This window comes from Cryptomeria japonica, chromosome 4 (assembly GCF_030272615.1).
Source record: "Cryptomeria japonica chromosome 4, Sugi_1.0, whole genome shotgun sequence".
NCBI lineage: Eukaryota > Viridiplantae > Streptophyta > Pinopsida > Cupressales > Cupressaceae > Cryptomeria > Cryptomeria japonica.
In genome coordinates this window covers 581949425-581966555 of record NC_081408.1, presented here as the reverse complement: position 1 = coordinate 581966555, position 17131 = coordinate 581949425, and the positions used below count along the sequence as shown (strand labels likewise).

The 17131-nt window shown below is 41.8% G+C and overlaps 1 protein-coding gene across 9 annotated transcripts in view; it reads left to right on the top strand.

Moving 5' to 3' along the window:
- LOC131070973 (psbP domain-containing protein 3, chloroplastic) overlaps nucleotides 1-17131 on the top strand; it is a 167998-nt gene that overhangs the window by 50573 nt on the left and 100294 nt on the right. The gene's annotated exons all lie outside the window — the stretch shown is intronic.

The window sequence follows — 17131 nt, the reverse complement described above, 5'->3', positions numbered from 1 at the left end:
CCATATTTTTCAATGGGGGTTTGGGGGCAGCGCCCCCAAAGTGGGGTCAAGGGGCAGCGCCCCTTGCGCGCTCTTGTTGTGCGTTGCACACACTCCCTGTTGCCGACAGGGTCCCCCTTCCTGTTTTGGGCTTTCCGTCTTTGCCCTGCTGAGTTTCGCGTAGAGTTTCTCGCGTCTCTTCGAGCGAGTCCTCGACTGACCCATAAAGTAATTGATGTTAGAGTAATGAGCCGATGAATCTTCCCGGCTAGTCCGGCTCTCGAGCGTGAATGCCAAGAGTTTGTTCGAAGTTTTGAGAATTGCCTTGGGTAGGCGTAAGGTAGTAGGAATTGGTGAAGCCCACCAAGCAAGAGCCGTGCACCTAAAGTTCGCACGAAGACCAAAGCCGCCGTTTTTCGCACAACAGCTATGAAGCAGACTGCATAAGGTTTGTCGCCGCGATGTTTATAAGATTTGAATAAGAGATGATTTTCGCCTGCTGATGAACAATCGAATTGCCTGGTCAGAATGACTTAGAATTCTGAAGCCTCCTAAATCCAAATTTGTGGAATTTGGCAAAAGGCTAGTCCAAGGTCCGACGTTTGGCGCAAGTTTTCAAAATTGTCTAAGGGGCAAATTTCGGACCCAGAGGCCCAAAGGGGTTAGAATTTCACTAAGTTAATCTTGCCAAAATCGTCTAGGGGGCCGAATTATATCAAAGTCTGATGCTTCCCATTTGGTCCGAAAATAATGTAAAAGCCTTTAAGTGTTGCAAAATATGTGTTTCCAACCCTGAAAACGCCTTAAACCCCCCCCTCCCCCCCTGCTATTTTCGGACCCCGGCTCCGAAATTTGAAAATTGGCAAACGTAAAGAGCACGCATATAGGCATTCAGGTCCGAAGTTCGCCAGATGTGTTTCCAAGTCCAAAAACCCTTAATACACCCATTTTTGGACCTTGGAGCGAATATTAAAAATGGAGATAAAGTGCAAAGTATTCCAAAGACGCTAAAAGCCCCGAAAATCGTTTAAAATCTTGAAGTCCTCCTTTTCGGACCCTAACGCGAAAATGAAAAGCGATGAAATCGCAACATACTCCAAAAGTACTCCCAGCTCCGAAATCCGCCTTAGACTTATGTTTTTGGACCCTGGGAACGAAAGTGGAGAGAGCAAAAGGCGTTTAATTTTGCGAAGGACCCTTTAGGTCCGAAATCTGCCTTAGACTTATATTTTCAGACCCTTGGGATTAAAGTGAAAATGCGAAATATTTGAAAAGGGACACACTTGGTCCGAAATTCGCCAAAAGTGCTCCCAGCTCCGAAAAGCACTTAGAGCTTGTTTTCGGACCCTAGCTCCGAAATGAGAGACAAAAAGAAAATCACGAAAGATGCTTTGGGGTCTGAAAATCGTTTAAAATCTTGAAGCCCTCCTTTTCGGACCTAGGAAGCGAAAATTAGAAAGGTAAAAGTGTTACAACTTGCTAAGGAAAATTGCGAATTCATTCAATCCTTCAACGCTCAGGTCTGAAGTTTTTATTTCCGAAGGAGGGCGAATGCTCCGAAGATCGAAAACACCCTCAGGTCCGAAGTTCCGGGCGAGGCATTAAACTCTTGAAGTCGCCAGAATCACGAAAGGTGTTGAATCCTTCGAAGTTTGTCTAAATTCACGAAATACACTCCATAGCGCCCAGACCTCCAACAAGGTAGAATCGTGAACTTTCTAAACCGCAGAAGGTGTTGAATCCTCCGAAGTTTGCAAACTAGGAAGTGTTAGATCTGAAGTTTTCCTCAGGCTCCAAGCTCCGAAATTCGCTAGAGGCTTGCAAATCGCGAAATATGTGAAACTTGCAAGGAGGAAAACGCAGTTCAAAATTTGAAAACCCTCCGAGGTCCGAAAATAAGAAGGTAAAACGCTGCATTAACTCCCTCTTGATCATTTAAACTCAGATTGCCAATTACCCAGGGTAAGAGAAAAAAACCATTTAAAAATGATAAATTCTCTTTTGTCCGGTAACTGCAAAAATTTAAAACAAAGAGATAACCGTTGGAATTCAAACTTTGCAGGATCGTCCGTTCATTTCACGCAACAAGGTTGGGTAATCTCTCGCCATCCGCTCCCATTAGGTAAGTACGCTTTGTTGCGTATGATCATTTGAAAAATGCTTAAATCGAATGGACAAATGCGTGAAATTTGATCACAATGCTTGAATTCTTGAAATTTGCATCTCTTTTGCTCATAAACGTTGTTCAAAGCACTCGAAAATTCAGAATTCACTCCTAAGGCTTCACCAGAAATTGCATCTCTTTTCAAACTTAGGAAAATTTCCATGCTTCGCCTCTATTGAAAATTAATCCAAAATCCAGAAATGATAAGTATAAATGCGTAGTCAGAAATCTTCATGAATATTCTGGTTTCAAGTTGATCAACCTGTTAGCTAGAAATATTGCTCCATGTCCAAACTAAACTTTAAATTAATCTCGACATGCTGGAGTGTTTTGCTATCTAACCCGCATTACTTTTCTTGTATCACCTCGTAATCCACGTCCGACTGTGCAGGATAAATGCCTAAATCGGCGGTGGAATCATCAAAAACGCTCGTTGCAGCCGAAACCTCACGAGTATCCAAATCAGATATCCGGCGTAAGGTTGAAAAGATGAAGTATCAATATCAGAGGGGAGGATTGAGGGAGTCGAAAGTTCAGAGCGTCTGGGACAACATTGGTGATACTGACCTTGGCCATATCGATATTTAGGACTTCAGGAATCGGGTCTTCTCACCCAACGCATATGGCAGGCCTAGACAGATGGTGGAAAGTGGCATCGCCCAAGCGGCGGGTTTTCCTCCAGCAATATAGAACTATGAATTAGTAGTGGAGGCTGCCCGGCATTATGAACCGAATTCCAGACTAGTGCTCCTGGAGAATATGACTATCGCCGACTTCTCCCCTGAGGCTATTGGTGATGCATTTGACATCCCCTTTCCAAACAATCCCACAACTACAACCATAGACGAAGCACAAGGGGCATATGATATGAACCCAGCCTGATGCAAGGCACTGATCAACGAAGAATGGTTCAAGGAGAAAAGGCCTTCAAGCACCAGAATTGTGAAAAAGACCCCCAGGAGTGATTTTCCTAATGAACATGGGGATATGGTCACCTTACTCAGCCGAGTCATGGGACTTCCTAAGTCGAGCTACTTTGAAGAGTGGATGTTCTATTTTACAGAGCAGGTCTTCGCCGGAAAGTCTAAGTTTGATTGGGCCCAGATCATAAGCGATAACATCCACACTCAGCTGATTGAGCTCGAAACGAAGAAGTACTTCACCATGACCTCTTATTTGGTCTATATGTTCGCCAAGAACCAACCACTACCAGGATTGATAATGAAAGGTGAAATCGAGAATGGGCCTGGTCAGGGGAAAGTCTATGATTGTTACCCCCAGCTGCACTACCAAGATATAGCTCAGAGGGAAAAGAACAACCCGACTTATGCGGTTGGTTAGTATGAACGCGTCAATGACGCCTTCACAATGCGCCTGGTTAGGCTAATGTAGGGAGGGTTACACATAAGGCTCTCGGAGCAAGCTACTACTTTAGTGCAGAGGTATGGAGCCTGGTTCATTCAGTTCCCAAGGTTTTCCTACATCCGAATAGCTGGCTTCGATGGTGTTCCCCTCCAACTTCCACGGTATCCAACCGACAAAGTAATTCTTATGGAGGTTGCAAGGCAGTCACACCCGGCTGGCATCTTACTCCGAGAAAGCAAGCAGGCTGGATTCGCATTTCCTATGATCATAGGCAACCATGATGTCCACTTAAAGACCCCTACCCTAGCAGAGGAGTCCCTTGCAGAGCTGGCCTCTTATGGCCTACAAGACCATTTTCCAAGAAAGTACTTCGATCATGATAATCTAGCAAAAAGAGCCTATGGTCGAAGGTACAGAGCAAAGGAGTCAGTTGAAGACTATTGGAAGAATTGCTCTGATGACTACGAGGTCAGGCGACGGGAATATTCTAGGCTGAGTGTGCAGCAGATGCGACTCTTTGAATACCGTCGAGTCCCAGATCAGCTCACAGACTCAGGGAATTGCCTCTAGGTCCGAGAATTTGAAGCAGTAAGGCATCTCTTGCCAGGCGTTGATTGGTCCCAGGACCCAATCATAGATTTCGAGGCAGTCATGGCAGTCCCAGCAAGGTACACAGATCAATGGTTACATCAGCAGATCGAGAGGCTAGTCCATGAGGGAGTCCAGTTCACTTACCATTTAATGGGCAGCCTCGATTCTCAGTCTTCAGAAGATGAGGGAACATCTAGTGCACCCCGGGAAGGAACTGAGAAACCAGAGAAAAGAAAGAAGGCTAAGGCTTACAAAGGGACTCGGACGTCCAAAAGAACAAGAAGGGAAAAGATTCCTATAAAGAGGCCGGAGGTCACTTCATCTTCAAAAGATCCCAGTTCGTCCGACGATGTTGTAGAATTGGATTGTATACCTGCTCCGCCTTCCCAGAGCGACATCGATGCATTTGAAGCCAATGATCCTCCTGCGCCTGATGTGCTAGACATTGAGCTAAGAGCCCTCGAGTTGACCAAACTGGGTAACCAAATAGAAGAAGGAGAAATTCCATCCACCCAGGGGGTCAAAGTGCATGAACCTACTCAAGAGAGCCGTCACGAGTTGTTGCTCCACCATACAGCCAAAGATGACTCCACCGTCGAGGGAGAACAAAGGATAGACGAGACTCATGAGCTCGAGAGAACTGAAGAGCGACCTTCACATGAAGATGTCAGGCAGTTGTTCAGCGAAATAGGGGAGAATTCAGCTGCAAGCAAAGAGCTTCACACCTCTTTCACTCCTCCGGTGGCAGGGCAACTGCGAATCTGTGGTCAGTCGGTTGAGAACGTAGGAGAACAGAATGCTGACTTGACCTTGTCATCAACCCAAACAGTGCCTCAAGAGTGGCTGATTGCCAGAGCCCAGCGCAAGGCCGCCACCAAACCACCCATTGATCTAGAGGGTATCTTCTCGCGTATAGATCAAGCAAAAGCTAAAGGGAAGAAAAAGCCCAGGGCATATTCTAGAGTGACCAAAGACGAACAAAGGAACCGCACTCTTCATATTGCCACTCCACCTGTAGACAAGTCAGCAGATCAGATAACATTGGCAGATTATAGCATCACAGCTGTCCCCATCGGACGAGCTACCTGTTGATGTGTATTTTATACACAATCATACACAGAATAAAATACCATTAGGCATCTTATCCTCTCTTGAGAAAATAGTCTCTAACTGCTGAAGATCTGCAAAAAGGATCAGTTAGATGGACTCCAAGGTTCTTTTAGTGGGGTCTCCACGTGTGGACAAGCTTTTTTAGTGGTATGATGTGATTTGCTGTTCCCTCCAAGGCGTCTTACGGATTCCAAAGGCTCGAAGATTTTACTAATCTAAAAGGGACTTTCAAAAATAGCAAAAGATAGGGTTTAAAGAGGTCTAATCTAGCCTAACCCTATGAACGACTTAGCATGAATGAGATTTGGCAAGACTCAACCAACTTCAATTTTGCCATAAGATAACAACTCAATTGAAATTAGTGCGATCTTCTAAGGTAATAATGGTGTTCAATGCATCAAAGACCAAGGACACTACTATGAAGGTACGTATCCTAGATACAAAAATGCTTGAAGGTTAAGGACGCAAAGTGTTTTCCAGTCGACCACGCAAGGCGTTCCTACAATCAGCAAGAAGCTAGTGGTTTGGATTGCGAATCCCACCAAATATCAAATCTCACACTTAGCCTTTCAAATTAACAAACTACTTTGATTGAGCATGATTCAAGTACATCCAACAACCATGAAGATAACTTAAGAAATTTGCAACAAAACACCATAACTTCAATATTTTATTGATTTCCAAGTCATCATATACAACAATTGCTTGAGTTTCTCTCTTCAAGACTCAATCTTGCTACAAAATAAGAATTACTTCTAACTTTAATCTCTCTATTTCACTCTTATCTGACTATTCGACTATTAACTATTACACTATTCACTATTCCCAAATGAAATGAAAAATGGGGGTATAAATAGCATCCCCAGTTACAATGAAAGGTCCAGATTGAAAATAAATCAATGGACAAGATCATGACACCTAAACCCTAATTAGGGTTTGTTACAAATGACCTCCTTTTTACTGAACAACATTAAATACATAGCCAAATATTAAATTTGGCACAAAAAATCTAGGAGGTATCAACCAATGAGAAATAAGATGTCATGTCATCTGTAACAACCTTTCATCTAGAATCTTATTCCCTTTCCAATTCTCTTTCTTAGCATATGCAATGAATTTTGTCACGATTCCTTCGATTTCTGTGTTTGGAATCTCGGGAAGATTCTTGATACTCTCTTCTAAGTGGATAACCTGATCAAATGCATCTAGAAGAGCCGTGTCCCAAGTAGGTTCAAGTTCCTTTGTTCTATCAATCAGGAGCATGGTGGCATACATCTGATCATACTGCTCATCTGTAACATCTGCGTCCTTGCGAAAGATGATCTTGATTCTATCCTCAAATTCTTGTAAATCCACATTTGTCTCGACCTCGATCCTTCTGCCAAGAATGGTACGAAGTACCTCAAATACTCTGTCCTGGATCGGATTGATCACCTCCTCAACTTGACCACATCTAACACTGATGTCCTCGAAGAGAACACTCTTTATATGGAGTAAGGTTGACCACTGAAACAAACTGTGAGAATCACCTTCTAAGATCCTCTCCTGCGTTAAAATTCTTCTGGATGTGTGTCTTATTACTTTCAAGACAGGGATGACAACGTCCTTAGTATGGGCAAATGCAGCTACTGTTGCCATCAATCTGTGGATAATTTCAAGAACTTGGATAGCCTGATGAATGATCTTCGACATCCTTGTAACAAACTCTAAGGCCATTGTATGAGATCTATCCATCCAACTACATGTACGCTGGACCAGGTTCCTGAATCTTTCTGCTTCATTGATCGATTGAAGGGGCAATGCCTGCACTGGTGATCTAACTGGATCCTGACGTCCCAAAGGTTCATTGATGTGACTAAAATATGTCCTCCATGCACCTCTCTCTCTCTCAAGCTTTCTATTCTTTTCTACTTCTTCTCTAAGCTTGTCCTTCAATGCCTCAAATGTGTCGGTGGCATCATCTAAAGTCTGCTCTGCTGTGGATGGTCCTAACTCAATAGTCTGTATATGATAGTCCTCTGCTAGGATCTCACCCTCATATTTATCTGCTGCCGGTGTAGCTATCTGCAGTTTTCTAGATCCAGTCTCATCTCGAATCATCTTGGACATCTTTGTAGCCTTCTTCTTCTCTGTTGTCATATGTGAACGTCCAACAAGACTCTCTAAATCAATTGCACTGTCCTCGTCCTCTATTACGATCACCTTAGTCAATCTTTCCTTCAACCAATCTGGGATATTCGATCTTGTCTCTTGAACTTGAATTTCTTTATGTACTATTTCTTCTTGTCTGGGAGGGGATGTTACTTCGTTATCATTATCTAAATCATAGTCTTGGAGAGATCCATCTGACGAAACATGCTGTGCCTGTCCTTCCTCTAGTCTGTCATTCTGTACCATCGACTCCATGGACTCTTCCACTCGAACTGTTCTATCTTCTGGTCTGGAAGAAGTACCTGGTGTTTGATCTTTGTTGGCACCTTGCTTTTTCTTGGAAGACTCTTTCTTTTCTGATCTTTCCTTTCTCTTCGAACCTCTCGAATGGAGATTGCCCTCACTGGCACATCGAAGGTTACCTTCACCTGAATTCCTAGGATTAGGATTGCCTTCACTAACACTGGCTCCACCTTCAGCTGGTTTTTCTTCCAAAGTAAAAGACATAGCTATGCCTTGTTCTCTCAACTTCTGATGCTGAACGTCTACCCATCTGCGAGTACAAGACAAGACTGGTGCCATCAAATCATCTAAATCCACGGCCTCGGGCTCATTCCAATTCAAACTAATTGTTTTACTTTCTCTATCATATGAAGATTGGATGTGCCTGCCGTTGTCCTGAGCTTGGTCGGCCACTTTGTAAATCTTACATTTCCTGATGAAATCCAAAGGCAATCTAGAATGTATCTTTCGTTTCACTTCGAGATCATCTAGGAGATTCATCATAAAATCTTCAATTTGGTACTCATGTCTAAATCTTCTACCGACCGTCTCCTCTAAATGTCCATGTGGATCAAAACTATTCCTCCAAGCAAAAGATGAAAAAGGATACAAGGCTAACTCCTTCTCTGCGTCATCCATGGCTAAGACATTAGGACATACCTCAACTGAATTACCCAAAATAATAGGTACCTGAACTCCATTCTGATGTCTGTGTCTGAATGCCTTCATATATGCTGCCAACTGCCTTGTTACTTCAAGTAACACAATTCTGTCTGTCGGGTACCTCGGCAACATGTATGGAGGTAAAGGACATCCATGCACTCTAATGTAAGTGAACTTGGGAAACTGAATGAACCAAGCACCGTACCTCTTGATGAACTCCTGGGCATCCTGAGATAATCTGTTGTGAATCCCTCCTTGCAACGTCCTTGTGATGTTCATCGTGAAAGTATCATTGACTAACTTGTAGTTCTTCCCTGGCGGATGATGCAAGTAGGTATAGGATTCACAAGCTCTGACCTCGCCGGGTCCTCTTCCAATCACTCCTCTGTGAGGTAGTCCTGCGTACTCAACGCTCCTGATTAAGGCATAGATGACGTATGAACTCATGTGGAAGGACTTAGTAGCCCTGAGTCTTCTCAACTGTACGTCTAAGCAATGGCTAATTATCCTAGCCCAATGTATCGTACCCTTTCCTTGAACAATCACCTGGATGAAGTAAAACATCCATTTTTCAAAATAGAAGGCATGAGGTGCTCCTGTAATTCTGTTGAGCATGGTAATCAAATCTCTGTACTCCTCTTGGAAATCAATACTGTGTGGTGTGTTCGGTACTTTGCTCAGACGGGGACGACTCTTGAGTAGCCAGTTCTTGTTGATTATGCTTAGGCAAGCATCTGGATCATCATCGTACACTGATCTGGCTCCTTCAATGCTCTTGTATATCATGTCCTTGTGCTCTGGAAGATGGAAGGCTTCACTTATGGCTTCCTCTGAAAGGTACGCCAAAGTGTTTCCTTCGTTGGACACAATTGTCCTGGACTGTGGATTGTAATGACGGGCACACTCGATCATCAACTCGTGGCACTGAATAGCTGGAGGAAAACCGGCCGCCTTAATGATGCCACTCTCTATTATTCTCCGGGCGACAGGTGATGGCTTGCCGATGTAAGGGACCTCTCGGAACTTCTTCGTGCTAAAGTTCCCCAAGTTGGTATCTCCAATGTTGCTCCATTTAGACACGATCTTGGTCTCCACTTCTTCGGTCTTCTGATCTTCTTTCATGAGAGCCGAGCGGCTAGTGGATGCTCCCGCCTTTGGGGTCGCCATACCTACACAACATTTCATTATAAGAAATAGATTTTGCAATAAATAACGTAAATAAGAGAGATAAAATTTTAGGAAACCTCATGATAAGTCCCCAGAGTTATCATTTCCTAAAATACAACGATTGAGCCAAGAGATTCAAAAATTCAAAATTTCAAAATTTGAAATATGACGATGAATGAATAAAGCAATAACAATTAAATCGCCATACCTCGATAGAGAGCTAACTCTAGAATGCAAAAACAAAATTTGCCTAGGCAAAATTGAGGTATAAAGTAATCTTCAATATGATCTCCTCAAAATTGACTTCGCCACCCCTGGAGAGAACGTGATCTTCTATTATCGCCTTTGACGTGGTCTCAAATGGATCTTCAAGTTCGCACAAACAAATCTCCAAGTTTCGCACCTTCGACGTGGTCTTAGATGGATCCCCAAGTTCACCTTTGGTGTGGTCTTCAAATTCGCACCACCTTTTGATAACTAAGCGCCACCTTTGGATGAATGAAACTCGCACCACCTTTGGTCTTCAACGCAATTCGCACTCAGCACTTCCCTTCGTCTTCCTCAATTCGCATGTAGAAAGGTAAAATAATGATGTAGAAATGATAGTTTTTACCCCCCTTTATATAGCGCTCACATCACACTTCACCCTCAAGGCCGACTTGATAAAATAAAGTAATTTCAAACGATTTTTAAATAAAATAACAAGGCCGACTTACATGCATGAGCGCTCTTATTCGACTTTTAATTATTTAATTCATTAATTAATTAAATGCCTTTTATTTTAATTAATAAATTTCGATTTTTTTTTTAAATCAAGGCAAAATAATTAATCAGTGCAAAACGCCATATTAAATGCCAATTAAATAGGACTTTAAATCTTATCGAATTTTGGCGTTAAAATGAATTTAAAAAGGTTTATTTGGCGCCAAAAAATTTGAAAATGAAGTGGACGTACCTCATCGCCCTGGTCCCTTGGAGAGGGACAGGAGCGATTCACCATTTTTGTCATGATTCTTGCGTTTTCAACGTTCAACTCCTTCATTTCCACGTTCTAAATCGATCATCTGGTTGGGTTCTTCGAATTAGATTGCCTTGCATGTGCGCATGAGTGTCTTTAGATGTATCATCGCCCTTGTCCCTTGGAGAGGGACAGGAGCGATCTCCATGTTTCCACGTTCATCTTGCATCTTTGATCTTCGAACTTCCATTGCTAGGCGAATAACATCATTGCTAGTCCATTCCGCGCACGTCCCACTTGCTTTTGCAAGGTACCTTTGATGCTATAAGGATCATCGCCCTTGTCCCTTGGAGAGGGACAGGAGCGATCCTAAGGTTTTTGCTTGAAATTCTCCATTTTGATACGATCCTTTCCTTGTATCATCTTCCAAATGCCATTTAAAACCTTGTGCGTCCTTGTCTTAACGTGATTTTCAAAGAATATCACGTGTTTTGCCTAACATCGCCCTTGTCCCTTGGAGGGGGACAGGAGCGATCCATGTCTTTTCTCCGTTTTGAGCTCAAGTTGGTAACATTTAACCTTGGTTCATTGTTTATTGCCTTCGAAATAACGTCCTTTACCTCGTCCATCCTCGCCTTGCCTTGACTTTGAAGGAGTATGAGTGTTTTTGATGAAATCGCTTTGGTCCTTGGGAGAGGGACGAGAGCTACAAGGTACCTCGCCCTGGTCCCTTGGAGAGGGACAGGAGCGATTTAGTCAATATAGGTCATTATCCTTCGTTTTTGCATCTCAAATTATATTCATTTGGCAAAGCATCTTCCTTCGGACCCTTTCAAATTATTAAGTTTTCAAAATCTTGCAAGGACAAGGCGAAATTTGAATTGTAGCTCCGGTCCTTCACTGAGGGACAGGAGCGCTTTTCCTCCTGGAGGCATTTCTGTGCTCATGAAAATCTTCAATTTATATTCAATGGAAAGATCTCGCCGTTCTCCATCACTTCCAACTTGAAATTTGTCTGGATTCTGCAGGGATGATGAGATATTTGAAAATGAGCTCCCATCCTTCACTGAGGGACAGGAGCGATTTTGCTCCTACAGGCCAAAATAACAAGATTTTTCACATTTTAACACTTCACGAGGCGAAAACAAATCAATTCCAATGCCCAGGATCAAAATTCAAAAAAGTCAAAATTTGGTCAAAATATTCAATCGGATAAAAATTCACATTAACGGTCAACACTTAGACAAATTTAAGCTCTGCATGAACATTCCAATTGAAAATTAGACCATTTTGGCGAAATCATTGCATTCAAAATTTGCATTCTAGAAAAGGAAGCTCAAAAGCTCTCAAAAACGACTGGATTTTGGCTTGAAAAGGCAGAATTTAAAACCCTAAGGCTTGGCCCTAAATCCAGACGACCAACCAACTAACAAAACCCTAAAAACGAAAGCGAAAACGAGCGAAAAACAAGCAAAAAGAGGGGGTCCCCATTTGCGATGGGGCGATGTGTGAAAAGGTCACAACACTACCAAAGAGCAAGAAAAGGAAGAATTTAAGGATTCAGTGCAGAATATACTCAGGCAGCTCGAAGAGATCACAACGGAAAAGGACATGTATTGGGCCCGTGCTGAGCAAGCCGAAGGGTACATCGATCAACTCCTAAGGCCATTGCACAATCCCTCCGAATCCCATATTCCCCCGACAGCGTTGGCGCAAAGGACCACAACTGAATTTGAAGGAGTTCGGGACACCGCAAAAGCTGTCAGGGAATGGATACAAGACATCAAGAAAAAGGGAGAGCAGATCCTTAAGTAGGTGAAAGAAATGGCCCTTCATCGAGAGCTCACTCTAGTCAAGTTATTGGAGGTAAAGAGGGAATCCCTTCATATGCACGAAGTGGCAGACACTACCCTTCCCCTCATGAGAGCTCTTTTCTGGACACGCGCAAATTCCCACATTGTCTGCCATCCTAGATCCTCATAGCATCAGTGTTCTCAAGGAGTGGTACTGGACCATCACCATGAAGAACGACACCAAAGAAATTATTGACAAAGAAAGTGACGCATGTGAGGCAATTCTGGGAAACATGCAAGAACTAGGTAAGACCATCCTCCGATCAATGGTTTCAGGATGGATAAACGACCTGTCCGATAATGCAATCCAGCCGGACTGGGAAGAAAGATTGGGGACGGATAAGATTTCCTATTCCGCTAAGGACTTGAGTTTTGCTGGTCAGTTCCATTCAGACATATTATGCTTTGAGCGTAATCGCTCTAGCTGGAAGGACGGTTTAAAGCACGTGGACCAGTATCTCGAGGGCATGCAATACAAAATTCGCCATCCTCCCATGCCTCCATTCAGTCCGCTCTTCTAGTTGTGTATCAAGTTCCAGGAATACGTTCGCGAGGAACGGGTAGCAGGTCGTGATTTATGGCAGGAATACCTGCATGGTTAAGATCAATTTCTAGAAAAGGAGTGTGAGACCGAAATAGAGAAAGTAATTTCTCAAAAGTGCTTTTTTCCCTCCAAATCTTAAAAGTGCACTTTTCCACAAAAAGGTGACAGTTGACTTTTGGTCAACAAATGTAAAGCTTTATTTGATGCACCATTTTGGATTATTTCAAATTGTTGTAATTATCCCTTTTTGGGTAGTTATTGCCCATTTTGGGGTGGTTGTTGATATTTGCCTCCCATTTATGGGTATGGGCAGCCATGCTTTATGGATGAATCCGGGCCATTTTTTTAGATTAAATCTAGGCCATTCATCCTTTTTGAAGCCTATTTAAGGGACTGGTTTTCCTTCTTTTTGTAAGAAGTTCTCGGATTGTTGCGAAAGCTCTGGAAAAATTTACAGGAATTAATGCAAAGAATTAAGACTGTTTTCAAGTTTCCTTGTGAGTGCATGGTCTCCTTCTTCACTTAATTTAGAAATCTTTCAGTTATGTCTATTTATTTTACATAGCATTTTTCAATCAAGCATCTGATAGAATCCTTACAGTCCATACCATTAGAGAACGGCTGATTGCTTTTCTTTCCGCATGGTTAATCTGGACCCTTTCATGCTTAGTTCGGTTATCAAATACATACTATGAATGTAGAAGTTCTAATATCGTACTTGATAATATGAATCTGTCTGCTTGACTGAATTTGCTATCTTAGTTAGAATTTACCGTTTATGTCTCTCTCTCCCTCTCTATCCTTCCCTCCTTTTTCCCCTTTTTATTCAGAAAATCTGCACCCCTATTAAAACAGTATCAAATTAACTGATATCATCCGATAGAGAGATCGTAAAAGTTCTAGGGAACTTATCTATAAATTGCCAGTTAAACGTAAGGCCCCCTTGTGTTTCCAGCAAAAACACATCAAGCCACTGAGAAAGCCCGCAACCAAGACCTGACAAAAGAAACCTTGAGGTAGTCTCCTTTGATCAAACTTAGAAAACAGCATTAGAGACTTCCTTATCTCAAGAGAGAGTAGGATAATCAGTTGGCTATTCTATTCTGCGTTGGCCGTATGGAGTTTGCAGCAATGCGATTCCAGACACGTCAGTAGCTCCCTGTCGCGATACAGGGCGGGGTCGAGGGGCAGTGCCCCGCGAGGCCAAAAAAACTTATTCTTTAATAAAGGCGTTGGGTGTTATTTTTTTATTGACTCGCCGAGTTTGGCGATTTTCTAATCTCTGTGTCAAAATGCCCAAAGGCTACACTGCTGCCATATAGTTTCATTGTCAAAATTATGAATTAAATTAACAAATTTAAAATTTAATTAATGTTATCTTTTAATTTTTTATATTTTTAATAACAATTTGAATTAATAAGGGGCCTATATTAGAAAATTTAAATAAAATATTGAAAATACAACTTTTTTTATTTTTTTAATATTTTTTAAGGGCCTTAGATATGGGGGACATCTGGCCGTCCCCGGGACGGATTGGGGACGTCCCAGCCATCCCCAGCCATCCCCAGGACGTACGAACGTCCCCCAGAGCTAGGGCAGGCGTCCCCCCGTTTCGGGGACGTCCCCTCAAAATACAGGGCAATTTGGGGACGGGGGGAAACGTCCCCTGGCCGTCCCCAAGTCGTCGAAACGTCCCCGGGACGGGGACAGGGGTTTTTCAGGTCGGGGACGAGTCCCTGGGTAACTCTGCTACATACAGATTGCACTGGAACTTGTAAGAGTGAATACACTGTAAGAGGCCACCCCCATTTGCTACTAAGCTTTTTTGCATCTTTCCTTTTCTCTTTCCAAAGGTTTAGTATTCAAGCATAATGTCAAATGGATGGCAGTTTTATATTCAAGTTTACTTGCAGGATTGTATAATGCCAGATTCCGATTGATTCTTTATGCATGCATTTAAATGAGAGTATACTTGTCATGCAAAGAGTTTGCATGCATATGTTAGAGTGAATTCCTTTTAGTGAACAGAAGATTAAAGATTATATACTAATTAAGATCTGTTGTCAAGTATTACAGAGATACAATTAATAGCATAAACTGAAATATTCTTCATTATTTTCTGTAGCAAAAAATTTACATTTTTAACTCGCAGTCATGAACAGAAGCAACCTTCAGAGATCCAATACAATGAGAAACCATTCACACCTCTTCTTTGCACAGCAGATTGGTCATTACAAGAACAAATCGACTCAGCTGAAGTTTCAAATGCCCTTAGAAAGAGGTATTGTCCACCAGAAAGCTCACACGTCCTTGTAGAGGAAACACCTTCTGGCATAAAAGACCCTTTTTCAAGTGCAGATCACTCCATTTGCTAAAGAAGATGTCCTACGTCCATCTGTAATACTTTCTTAGCCTCATTTCCAACTCTCTCTTATTTCTCGTGCCTAGCTTTACCAAGTCGTGGTTTAGGAAGCTCCAACGTTTTCGTGAAATGTAGCAAACCTCCAAACATAATTAGCAAATAACAATAGATATCCTTCTGAAACATTGGTATCCAATGCTTCAATAGTTTGTCTAGCAAATATAAACCCTCATTGCATACATTTTTCCACGGCTATCACTCTGCATTCCCTTTTTTTGGTGTGAGAAAGATGTGTAGTTGGTGAATAAAGGAACCGACCTCCCTGGACAATCCTCACACCTCCCAACAACAAGCATCAAACAATTGCCCAAGGATGCCTTTCAATTAGGCAATCAGAATAGTGATATCCCTCAAATAAAATCAAGTGTCCTCTGAAATCTTTTTACTCGACCAACAATAAGGAACTTATTCAATCACCCAAATTTCAGCTTAAGCAAGGCATCCAAAATGAAAATACAAACATGCATGTGAATGATGTGAACATTAGATACAAATATCTATCATTTTTCAGGTTATGGACTAACCATAGTGCTTCTACTTTGAGACCTCCCTTGTAAGTAAGGAGACATACATATGTGTAAACGAAAATCAACTTTCCTAAGCTTAATCTAGCCCAGTTCAATAAGATGCATAAATTAACTTAGATGAATAAGTAAGAGTTATGGGAGTGATAATTGAAAAATTAATGCACTTTTAAAAATTTAAATACACAAGGAAAGGTACTTAGCTCTAGGCTCAATGAAGACTAATGAAGTTCATATGGCACTAAAATCTATTGCCCTCAAGATTGGAAGTGGATTCTCTTTGTATGTGTTTTGCTTCGGAATCTGCACAACATCTATGTCTTTTCTTGGGTCAAGTCCACACATCTAGGTCGATTCTGTAGCCACTTATCTGAAACCACAACTTGGGCCCATTAGTTCTCTGGTTTCCTGAATTTACTGGTGGCTTCTTTGTCATGAAGTTTGATAGTATTTAAGTTCATACCTTTAGATGGCTGTTGTATTGCTAGGGGACAAGTTACCCTATATCAATCCATAGAAAAGATTGATTTTGCAGTCATTGTAATGATCAAGGACAACAATATTTAGGTCTAGGATGATGTAATGCAAAATTATATTCTTTTTAAAACTTTAGGTGCTCCAAATGAAGTGTTCCTAGCATGTTCTTTTCTTACAATAAAATGTGTAATAACCTCCCTATATTTTTTTTTTCGAAAATATATTCAACTTAAGGTAAGATGAAAGCAGAATTCCTTCCTTCTTTCTGATCACCTAGATCTTGGAGTGGGCAAGGTGAGAGCATTTGGTATTTTGAACTACAATCAACTGAAATGTAGTGCTGCTGAAAGGAAAGCACTAGGAAACAAGCTAGTCAATACCACATATTTAGTGTAGAAACATAAATAAGGATCTTCCACTTAATTCAGTGGTGAGGGTAGAAGCACATCCACTTATTCAGTGGGAAAGCTTACGGGCACATTGACTTATCCAGTGGGAAAGTTCAATACAATTAAATCATTTGTTCAGTGGGGAAAGTACATCAGCAATAACAAATTTAAACCTATTGGCAGTATTACCATCCAGTGTTTACAAAATGAAGTGCATAGAAATGATAGCTTTCGGCGGTATAACCATCCGAAGCATTAGAAGTCAGCATATGCACCATGTACATCAAAATAAGAGGGTTATCTGCTAATGACAATTACTAATGTAATTAAGAACTGCTGTAACACCCCACAATGGTGACAAATAACATGTACTCAACATCCCAGCTATGAAATAACAATGTGATACCTTGTTTGGATGAATAGGAAGGCTGGTGCAGGTCTGAAAATGCACTGAAGACGCGCTACTACTGTTCTAGGCAGCAAGGAAGATAC